This window comes from Lygodium microphyllum, chromosome 7, assembly GCF_053477565.2.
Source record: "Lygodium microphyllum isolate KBCC chromosome 7, Lygodium_microphyllum_v1.1.10, whole genome shotgun sequence".
Lineage (NCBI taxonomy): Eukaryota > Viridiplantae > Streptophyta > Polypodiopsida > Schizaeales > Lygodiaceae > Lygodium > Lygodium microphyllum.
This window is the reverse complement of record NC_141141.1, coordinates 162,985,684-162,995,351: the sequence shown is the minus strand read 5'-3', so window position 1 is coordinate 162,995,351 and position 9,668 is coordinate 162,985,684. Positions and strand designations below refer to the sequence as shown.

General features: G+C 46.6%; 1 non-coding gene and 1 pseudogene across 1 annotated transcript in view; both read right to left on the bottom strand.

Annotated features, from left to right (window-relative positions):
• Positions 1 to 565: 565 nt before the first annotated feature.
• LOC148034181 (5S ribosomal RNA) lies at positions 566 to 684 on the bottom strand (annotated as a pseudogene).
• A 5,842-nt stretch (positions 685 to 6,526) lies between these two features.
• Positions 6,527 to 9,668, bottom strand: part of LOC148034180 (25S ribosomal RNA) — a 3,338-nt gene continuing 196 nt past the window's right edge. The window contains exon 1 of the ribosomal RNA XR_015691506.1: positions 6,527 to 9,668. This exon is cut by the window's right edge and continues 196 nt beyond it. This is a non-coding gene — a ribosomal RNA (25S ribosomal RNA).

Here is a 9,668-nt window from a genome sequence, read left to right as displayed (position 1 = left end):
CAACCCCCTCGCACAACATGGCACACCCTCCCTCCTCGAAAAACCCCGCTCCACCGAGCCCCCCCACAACATGGCACACCCTCCCTCCTCAAAAACCCCGCTCCACAATGACACGGCACACACGCCCTACTGCACACAACCCCCTCCCATGACATGGAACCACCCACCCCTGGGCGGACCTCCTCAAAAACCCCCCCATGACATGGCACCACCCACCCCCCCGTGACATGGCACACCCTCCCTCCTCAGAAATCCCCGCTCCAAAAACCCCCCCGCACAACATGGCACACCCTCCCTCCTCGAAAAACCTCGCTCCACCAAACCCCTCCACAACATGGCACACCCTCTGCTCCCAAAAAACCTCGCATTGTGAGGAGGGGGTATCACATGAAAGCGAGGCAGAGGGAGGGACCGTGCACAACGTATGCAAAGACAATCACAACGAGGAGAGGAGGCGCCGCGTCATGGCAAGGCGAGGGGGTTTCCTACCACGATGTCAGCATTGGAGAGTCAAGACGTGATCCGAGGGAATTGCCATGCCATGATCTCGAAACAAGCATGGAAAAGGGTGCAGCACCAGGACTTCCTCGGAGGTCACCCATCCCAGTACTGTTCTGCCCCAAGCACGCTTAATTACGGAGTTCTGATGGGATCCGGTGTATTAGCACTGGTGTGATCACACCACGAACACAAAGGAATTCCAAAGAAATACCATATTGGGGAATATGGGAATTTCCCATAAGTTTGGGACACGTGGTCAAATCTTTGGATTTGTCATAACTTGAACACTATAACTCCAAATCAAGCACTCTATAGCTCAATAGATTCCATTTTTCAAGTGCTTTCCAATAATAGGTCATATCATATTGTTTTGAGAAACTTATGGGCATGTTATCCGGGTGCCACCTTTTTAGTATTCAAAAAATGGGAATTAGGAGATTCCCAAACTCACTAATATTGTGTTAAGAGCTCTTGTATACTCACAAAGTGGCATGAGAGAGCTCAAGAGCGAGGCATGGTGGCATGCCATGCCATTCATGCTACGGAGGATGCGACTCAACGCGAACCCTAAACCCCTCTCACATGGAGGCAACGCACAAAAGATTGAATGCCGCCGTCGCGTGCCATTTCTAACACGAAGTGATGCCAGGAGGCATATTTCACGGTGGATTCTGTGAGGTTTTACGATGGATTCCGTAAACTTTGTTGACCGGGGCTCATACACAAAGTGGATTCTTTGTGCGAGAAGTTGATGGGGACGCCTATCCTTTTCGGGCATTTCATTAATTTAGTGTGTACATGGGTGATTCCATAGCGGGTGATTCCGCAAAATACATATTAAATTAATAAACGTTTATGAGTTTAGAGTGCGCACTCGTGATAAATTAAGATTAGGATTTATTTCTAGCCAGTTGAATATTTATGTAGCTGAAGACTGCTAGATATTCATTTTTGTCGATTTAATTGTATTATTTTACTAACGATTGTGAATGCTTCAGTTGATGTATAGAGATAGCAGCAGTGGCAGAGGAAAGCATTGGAGGATAGCGTGTATTCGAGTTATTACTTATATTTTGATGGGCGCATACCTTAGGCATGGCGCCTATATTTTGTTGCGCCTATTTATTGAGACGTTGGATATTTATTTATTATTTTGTATACGCATGGGCGTACGATTATGATATTTGTATTTGGACATTGTATTAGGTATGCTTGACTCTTTGGGCGCCCGCCCATTAGCTTTATTTCTATTTTGTGCTAAAGCAAACTCAAAAGCCAAAAGCATGTTATTTTGTAATTTGGGCTATTATTTGAGCTTGAAGATGATTAATACATAAAACACATGCTTTGTGGAGCGCTCACACAAGGCATGGGGAGAGATTGCACACCCAATTGGTCTCTTGTTCATGTCGTGTATGTTTTTTACCTTGAGTTTTGTGCAAAAATTAGAGTTCTTTTGTTCTTGGGGACCTTCCGGCATTCACTACGCAAGCATACAGCATCCAATCTGTGCATCAGTGGTATCAGAGCGAAGCTGAGATTGAGAGATTCCAATCGCTACCCATCTTCTGTGAAGGCGGAGCTCCTGGAACGATCAAGCTCTATGATCAGTCTCATTGCGAACGGTCAATACGGGTGGATTCTTGGTGGTCAAGAACCTCTGTTTACAACCTGTGATCGCGAAGGACCGGCCTGTAACGGCGGAGGACCACTCCAACATCTTCTCCTTCAAGTCGTCTTCTCACACAGTCAACAGAGATAAGCCATATCTTTCATAAAGATTCAAGCTTGAGTTTAAAGCTTATAAAGCTTAATAAGAAGCTTATAAGCTTTAAATTTGTAATTAGGCGGCAGGGCGGCAGCATTCCGTACAAATCGGTGTTGAAAACGGCCCCCCCCTCAAAAATCGTCATTTACTGCCACACTACCATAAGCTAAGTTACCCAAGTCATCAGTCACACAAATCCTCCAAGTTGATCAAGTTTCATAAGTCTGCAACTTTGCAAGTCCGGCAAGTAACCAAAAGTCAGAACTGACTTGTGCCCAAAACTCCCATAAGGACGATTCCTGTGCAGAAGCACCGAACTGTATAGTTGTTCCCTGGAAGACTCTTCTGTTCGCATACGCAAACTTGTTAAACCAGTTTCAACACACGCAGAAGGTCAAAATGCAGATTTTACAAAGATTTCAAATCCCGCAATTGCCAAAGACGAAGACCGTGAAAGCCAAACAAAAATCTATAAGCCTTGTACACCCGACTTTAAGCTACGCTCATCCCACTAATTGGATTTTGAGAGTGTGAGGTCTTTTGAATTTTTGCAGGATGACGAAACAAAATATGGATGATTTAATGGCTGAAGGCGATCTTCCTAAACCTACCATGGAACAAAAGTTGGATTTAATTATGATGCAGTTGGATGAAGAATGAAGAGCTCGGCAAGCATTGCAAGTTCAATTGGCCAATTTACAAAGATCGACTACCGACAAAGAGGAACCACAATCCGAACATCTTATCCGATGAACCACACGGAGGACCCGTGTCCACGCGAGCACTAAACCCCGCGCACATGAGATTGAGTCATAGAATCCATGTCATGGACGAACTTGGAATGCCATCGGGTACCCTTTATGACCAAGCGTGAGCATCCATACGAAGAGAACCTCGCGCACATAAAGACAATGAGGTACAAAAGATCAAGTGATAGAATCCACGTCATGGAGGGTGCATGTCCATGTGAAGAAGAGAACCCCACACACGTCGAGGCAACACACAGAAGATCCGAGTCATAGAGTCCATGCCGAGTTGTAGAGTCCATGCCACGGGGGGCGGACTTGAAATGGCACGAATGTCGACGAGGCGAGACAAGCATGAAAACCGCACTAACGCAAGTGAGCCAAGGCAAGAAATGTGAAGAGAAGGCGATCAAATTTCCCACATGAGCTAGATTAGATCGGGTGCACAGTTTTGTTTTGTTTTGTTTTGCGAGTCGGGTGTGTAATTGATAGGATATACCTACCCTCTACACAATGCTTTTGCAAGGCCAAACCCTTAAGCCCACGCTTTCGACAAGCAAGCCCACTTATTACCGCCTCCTTCTAGCGAAACCACCGGGAGGACCGAGCATTGGGTGCACGGTGTGCACGAGGACTTGGGGGCGTGCCATGACACACAAGGGCCGAGGCCAAGAAAACCCCGTCAAATCGAGCGAAAGAGGGACAAACCGGTGTGGCGGCGGGCTGAATCTCAGTGGATCGTAGCAGCTGTTGAGATTCAGCAATCACACTCATTGATAGCCTCTTTGTATGGAGCTTCAGGGCCAAGGACATGCAGGCTAACCTATCCCATATGCACAGTGGTGCCTACTGCAGTTTCCTACTTTCCTATAAAGCATTGTACTTGCTTCCTTTTCTTAATGCAAATGATAGTACTCTTTTCTTTTCAGTAAAGTGCCAGTGTCATTGTCCACATACACAAGATTGTGTTTATGAGTCCAAGTCTCAATCTTGGAACCTAATTCACTTGTGTAACAAACAGTGTCTTTGTCTTCTCCATCATGAGTCCACACTTCTCCTTCCATCCACCATAACTAACTGCCATGTCCTAGATCTCGCATCTTTCACATGGTATCAGAGCCCAGATGAGCATGGCACTACTCCTTCAGCTCCATTTCACTTTCATCTAGCTCAGCTTGAGCTCAGTCCAGCTCAAGGCTTCATCTTCTACTCTTTTTTCTCACTACCCTGTTTGGCAGCCATAGCCAAACCTGCACCTACTTACCTTTGAGCTCTTAGATCTCTTGAACTAGGCAATATCTCCCCAAGATCTCTTCTGGAGGATTGTTCCTAAACTCCCTAAGCTTCCCTCTGTTGCATAACAATCCAACATTGGGCTCCTATAGCTCCAGCATTGTCATTCTTCTGTGTTTCTATCTTGTGGCCACCATAGCCAGCCTGGACATACCTCTGATAGAGGGCTGAGATCTCCCTCTACAAGTCAAATCAGCCTATGACCTCTTCTTGGAAGATGTTCCCCAACACTAGGCGCAACTCCCTATCACAATAACTGATGACATTGTTACTCTCTAGCCCTAGCATTACAGAAATCGACTGTGCCCGTCCTGAACTGTGCCGATTCTGATCGAGTACTCTACGTGCACCGTACAGCCCACGATCTGGTCAATCTCCATGGGGCTTTGATAGCCCTTGACATAAGCTTCCTAGACATGTAAAAATTTTTTAAAATGATCAAGAATTGAGATCACAGCAACAGCTGAAAAACCAGGCCCCTGTCTCAGAAACCCTAATTCCACCATAGCCAAAATCTCCCAAGCTCATCTTTTCCCTCATTTTCTCACTCCTCACACTTAACCAAGCTAAAGCCCACTCTGATCCACTGTCCCAGAACCAAATCAAGGAGGGGAAGGAGCTGAGAAGATTAAAGAACGACCGAATGACCCCGAACAAGAAGAATCAAGCTCAACATCAGCACAGACATAGTGTGTTTTCACACTGTCATTACATGTGTCTCTTGACACATTGTAATATGCTCTTCCACTTATAAAATCTCAGAATTCTGGAGTTGATTTGCTGTTGATCTTGCAACCTCAACATGGAAAAAGACTCTCCAAATGCTCGATTCAAAGAAGTCGGGTTTCACACCTGGCAAACCTGCATCAAGCTCATTCTGATGAAGAAGGGTCTTTGGGCCATCACAAATGGCAAAGAGAAGAAACCTCGAGATGTAGACCTTGCAGCTACTTGGCAGAAGAATGATGACATGGCACAAGCCATCATTAAACTGGAATTGGACGACAGCTACATCCATCATGTGGATGCCTGTGACATGCCCCATGACACTTGTGACAAATTGGATACCTTATTTGGTGCACAGTCAAAGTCATCTAAGTATGGTCTATTGATTGAATTTTTCCAACTTGATATGAAGCCTCATACATCCCTGGCATCCCATCTGAACTACATGGAAAGCCTGCTTACTCAACTTGCAGGGATAAAGCTAAAAATGGATGAAGATGTTTGTATTGGTGTCTTGTTAAAAAGTTTGCCTCCTGCTTATGATAATGTATCAACCACTCTAACTAATATGCATGATCCTCAACTTGTTGATATTAAAGCCTCTCTGCTAGAGGAAGAAAAGAAACTTAAAAGAAAATAAGAGCCTAGCACTTCAAAGGATGAACAAATGTTATATGTAAATAACAGATACAAAGGTAAAAAGGAACCGCTCTTCTGTGACTTCTGCAAAAGGACCGGACACACTGAGAAGTTCTATCATGCTAGAAAGAGGTCCGAAATGGCCTATCTTGCAACTGTGAAAGAAGAAGAAGACCATGGACCAAAAGATGAAGATGAAGACCACCAGGATCGAAAGGATAAGACTCATCAGTCCTTCTACTCTCATTACTCTGATAGACTATTTTAAAAGCCTTGTATTTCCTTGCCCTAATGCTTCCTGCCATAAGCTTTGTAAACTCCTTATGTAACTTGGCATTACAGTCCCTGTACACTTTGTGAGGCCCCTGTTATAGCCTCTGGATGTCCATCATGTTTTGGTGCCCAGACTTAGCCTTTTCTACGACAGCCTCTGGTGTCTACCATGTTTGTGGTGTGCCCACACTTTGCAGGTGGTTCTCATTACAGCCTCTACACACTTTGTGCCTTTCTAGTTGTGATTGAGGAGGGGTGTTGAGATTTAGCAATCACACTCATTGACAACCTCTTTGTATGGAGCTTCAGGGCCAAGGACATGCAGGCTAACCTATCCCATATGCACAGTGGTGCCTACTGCAGTTTCCTACTTTCCTATAAAGCATTGTACTTGCTTCCTTTTCTTAATGCAAATGATAGTACTCTTTTCTTTTCGGTAAAGTGTCAGTGTCATTGTCCACATACACAAGATTGTGTTTATGAGTCCAAGTCTCAATCTTGGAACCTAATTCACTTGTGTAACAAACAATGTCTTTGTCTTCTCCATCATGAGTCCACACTTCTCCTTCCATCCACCATAACTAACTGCCATGTCCTAGATCCCACATCTTTCACATCAGCAAGGCTACTTTGCCACTTACAATACCCGACCACATATTTAAGTCGTCTGCAAAGGATTCATCTCCCCGATCATTCGGAATTTCCATTCAGAGTCCTCAAGGCGATTACTTCCGGCACCTTGAGGGAGACTCTCAACACATGCTCTCGGGGACGCACAAGCACCCCTACTATCAGTCAGCAGGTAACTATCGGGGAGGTAGAGAGCGTCGCATCTAGCATGGATTCTAACTTAGAGGCGTTCAGTCATAATCCTACACATGGTAGCTTCGCACCACTCGCTTTTCAACCAAGTGCAATGACCAATTATGTGAATGAACGGTTCCTCTCGTACTAAGTTGAATTACTATTGCGGCACCGCTCATCAGTAGGGTCAAACTAACCTGTCTAAACCCAACTCATGTTCCCTATTGGTGGGTGCACAATCCAACACTTGGCAATTTCTGCTTCGCAATGATAGGAAGAGCCGACATCGAAGGATCAAAAAGCAACGTCGCTATGAACGCTTGGCTGCCACAAGCCAGTTATCCCTCTGGTAACTTTTCTTACACCTCTAGCTTCAAATTCCGAAACACGAAAGGATGGATAGGCCATGCTTTCATAGTTTGTATTCGTACTAAAAATCAAAATCAAAATCAAATGAGCTTTCACCCTTTTGTTTCACACGAGATTTCTGTTCTTGTTGAGCTCATCTTAGGACACCTGCGTTATCTTTTAACAGACGTGCCGCCCCAGCCAAACTCCCCACCTGACAATGTCTTTCACCTGGATCAGCATGCGAGCGCGCCTTAAGACCAAAAGCAGGGGCTGAGCCCCGCCTCCACCTCACGAAGTAAGTAAAATAACGTTAAAAGTAGTGGTATTTCACTTGTGCCAAAGGCTCCCACTTATTCTACACCTCTCAAGTCATTTCACAAAGTGGAGCTCAACAGGGTCTTCTTTCCCTGCTGCTGATTCTTCCAAGCCCATTCCCTTAGCTCTAGTTTTGCTAGATAGTAGATAGGGATAATGGGAGTCTCGTTAATCCATTCATGCGCATCACTAATTAGATGACGAGGCATTTTCCTACCTTAACAGATTCATAGTTACTCCCGCCGTTTACCCGCGCTTGGTTGAATTTCTTCACTTTGACATTCAGAGCATTGGGCAGAAATCACATTGCGTCAACATCCGCAGGGACCATCGCAATGCTTTGTTTTAATTAAATAGTCGGATTCCGCTTGTCGGTACCAGTTTTGAGACAGCTGTTCATCGCCTGGGGAGGGCCACCCCGCGAGGGACGATGTTCTGCCCCCGTCAGCCGATCGGTACGCAGAGGTCCGCCCTCGCTGCTGGGGCAGCTCGACAGCTCCAAGGTCAAGAAGCAGACCCCTAGAACTAGCCCTCAAAGCCAATCCTTTTTCCGAAGTTATGGATCCATTTTGCCGACTTCCCTTACCTACATTGTTCTATCGACCAGAGGTTGTTCACCTTGGAGACTTGATGCGGTTATGAGTACGACTGGGCGTGATCGGCATTTGCTCCTGCAGATTTTTACCGGCCACCAGGGGCGCACCGAACACCGCAAGACATGCGGTGCTCTACCAGCGCTGGATCCTATCTCTGGGTGATCCGATTTTAGGGTGGGCGAGGCCCCCGCCGACGTCTCCGGATTCGGTCACATTGTCGTCCACTACCACGTCTCGGTTCCGGAATATTAACCCGATTCCCTTTCAATGAGCGGCACGCATTGCGCCCTTGACACAGGATTGCCCCATCTCTTAGGATCGACTAACCCATGTCCAAATGTTGTTCACATGGAACCTTTCTCCACTTCGGTCTTCAAAGTTCTCATTTGAATATTTGCTACTACCACCAAGATCTGCACTGGAGGCCGTTTCACTAATGCTCGCACCCAGAGCTACACCACGACCCCCACGCCCTCCTACTCACTGGGGCCTTACACTCACCCCGATGGCCAGGTATAGGTCGCGCGCTTCAGCGCCATCCATTTTCGGGGCTAGTTGATTCGGAAAGTGAGTTGTTACACACTCCTTAGCGGATTTCGACTTCCATAACCACCGTCCTGCTATCTTAATCAATCAACACCCTTTGTGGGATCTAGGTTAGTGTGCAGTTTGGCACCGTAACCCAACTTTTGGTTCATCTTGCATTGCCAGTTTTTCTTACAAAAAATGGCCCACTTGGAGCTCGCATTCCTTGCTAGGGTTCAACAGAGCAACCCCGGCCAATTACCTATTTAAAGTTTGAGAATAGGTCGAGGGTGTTTCACCCCCGATGCCTCTAATCATTCGCTTTACCTGATAAAACTGCTAGGAGCTCCAGCTATCCTAAGGGAAACTTCGGAGAGAACCAGCTACTAGATGGTTCGATTAGTCTTTTGCCCCTATACCCAAGTCTGAAAAACGATTTGCACATCAGTATCGCTATGAGTCTCCACTAGAGTTTCCTCTAGCTTCGCCCTACTCACGCATAGTTCACCATCTTTTGGGTCCCAGCAGGTACGCTCCTACTCAAACCTTTCACAGAAGATCATGGTCGATCGATGGTGCACCCCATGAAGGAGATCCCACCTATTAGGTTCCTTGCGCCTCCGTGGGTTTGCCACCCACTAGCTCGCGTACATGTTAGACTCCTTGGTCCATGTTTCAAGATGGGTCAGATGGAAAGCCCAGAGCGCCAGTGTCCCGAGAGTGCAGGTGCAGAGCCCGCCACAAGTGGTGCACGCTTTGTTCCTCGGCCGACACGATGGTATCGGTGAGCCATCTAAAGCCCGCTCTTATCCCGCCGCATCGGCCCACGCTGACCAGTGCCCCGCGTTGAGCGACGAACTAGTTCGCACCGTTCTGCATCCGACCGGGGTGCACCCGCGGCCTCCATTCGTTTCCCTCTCAGTAATTTCAAGCACTTTTTAACTCTCTTTTCAAAGTCATTTTCATCTTCCCCTCGCGGTACTTGTTCGCTATTGGTCTCTTGACCATATTTAGCCTTGGATGGAATTTACCACCCACTTAGGGCCGCATTCCCAAATAGCCCAACTCGTCGACGGCGCCTTGTGGAGCGACAGGGTCCGAGCTTGACGGGGCTCTCACCCTCTCTGACGC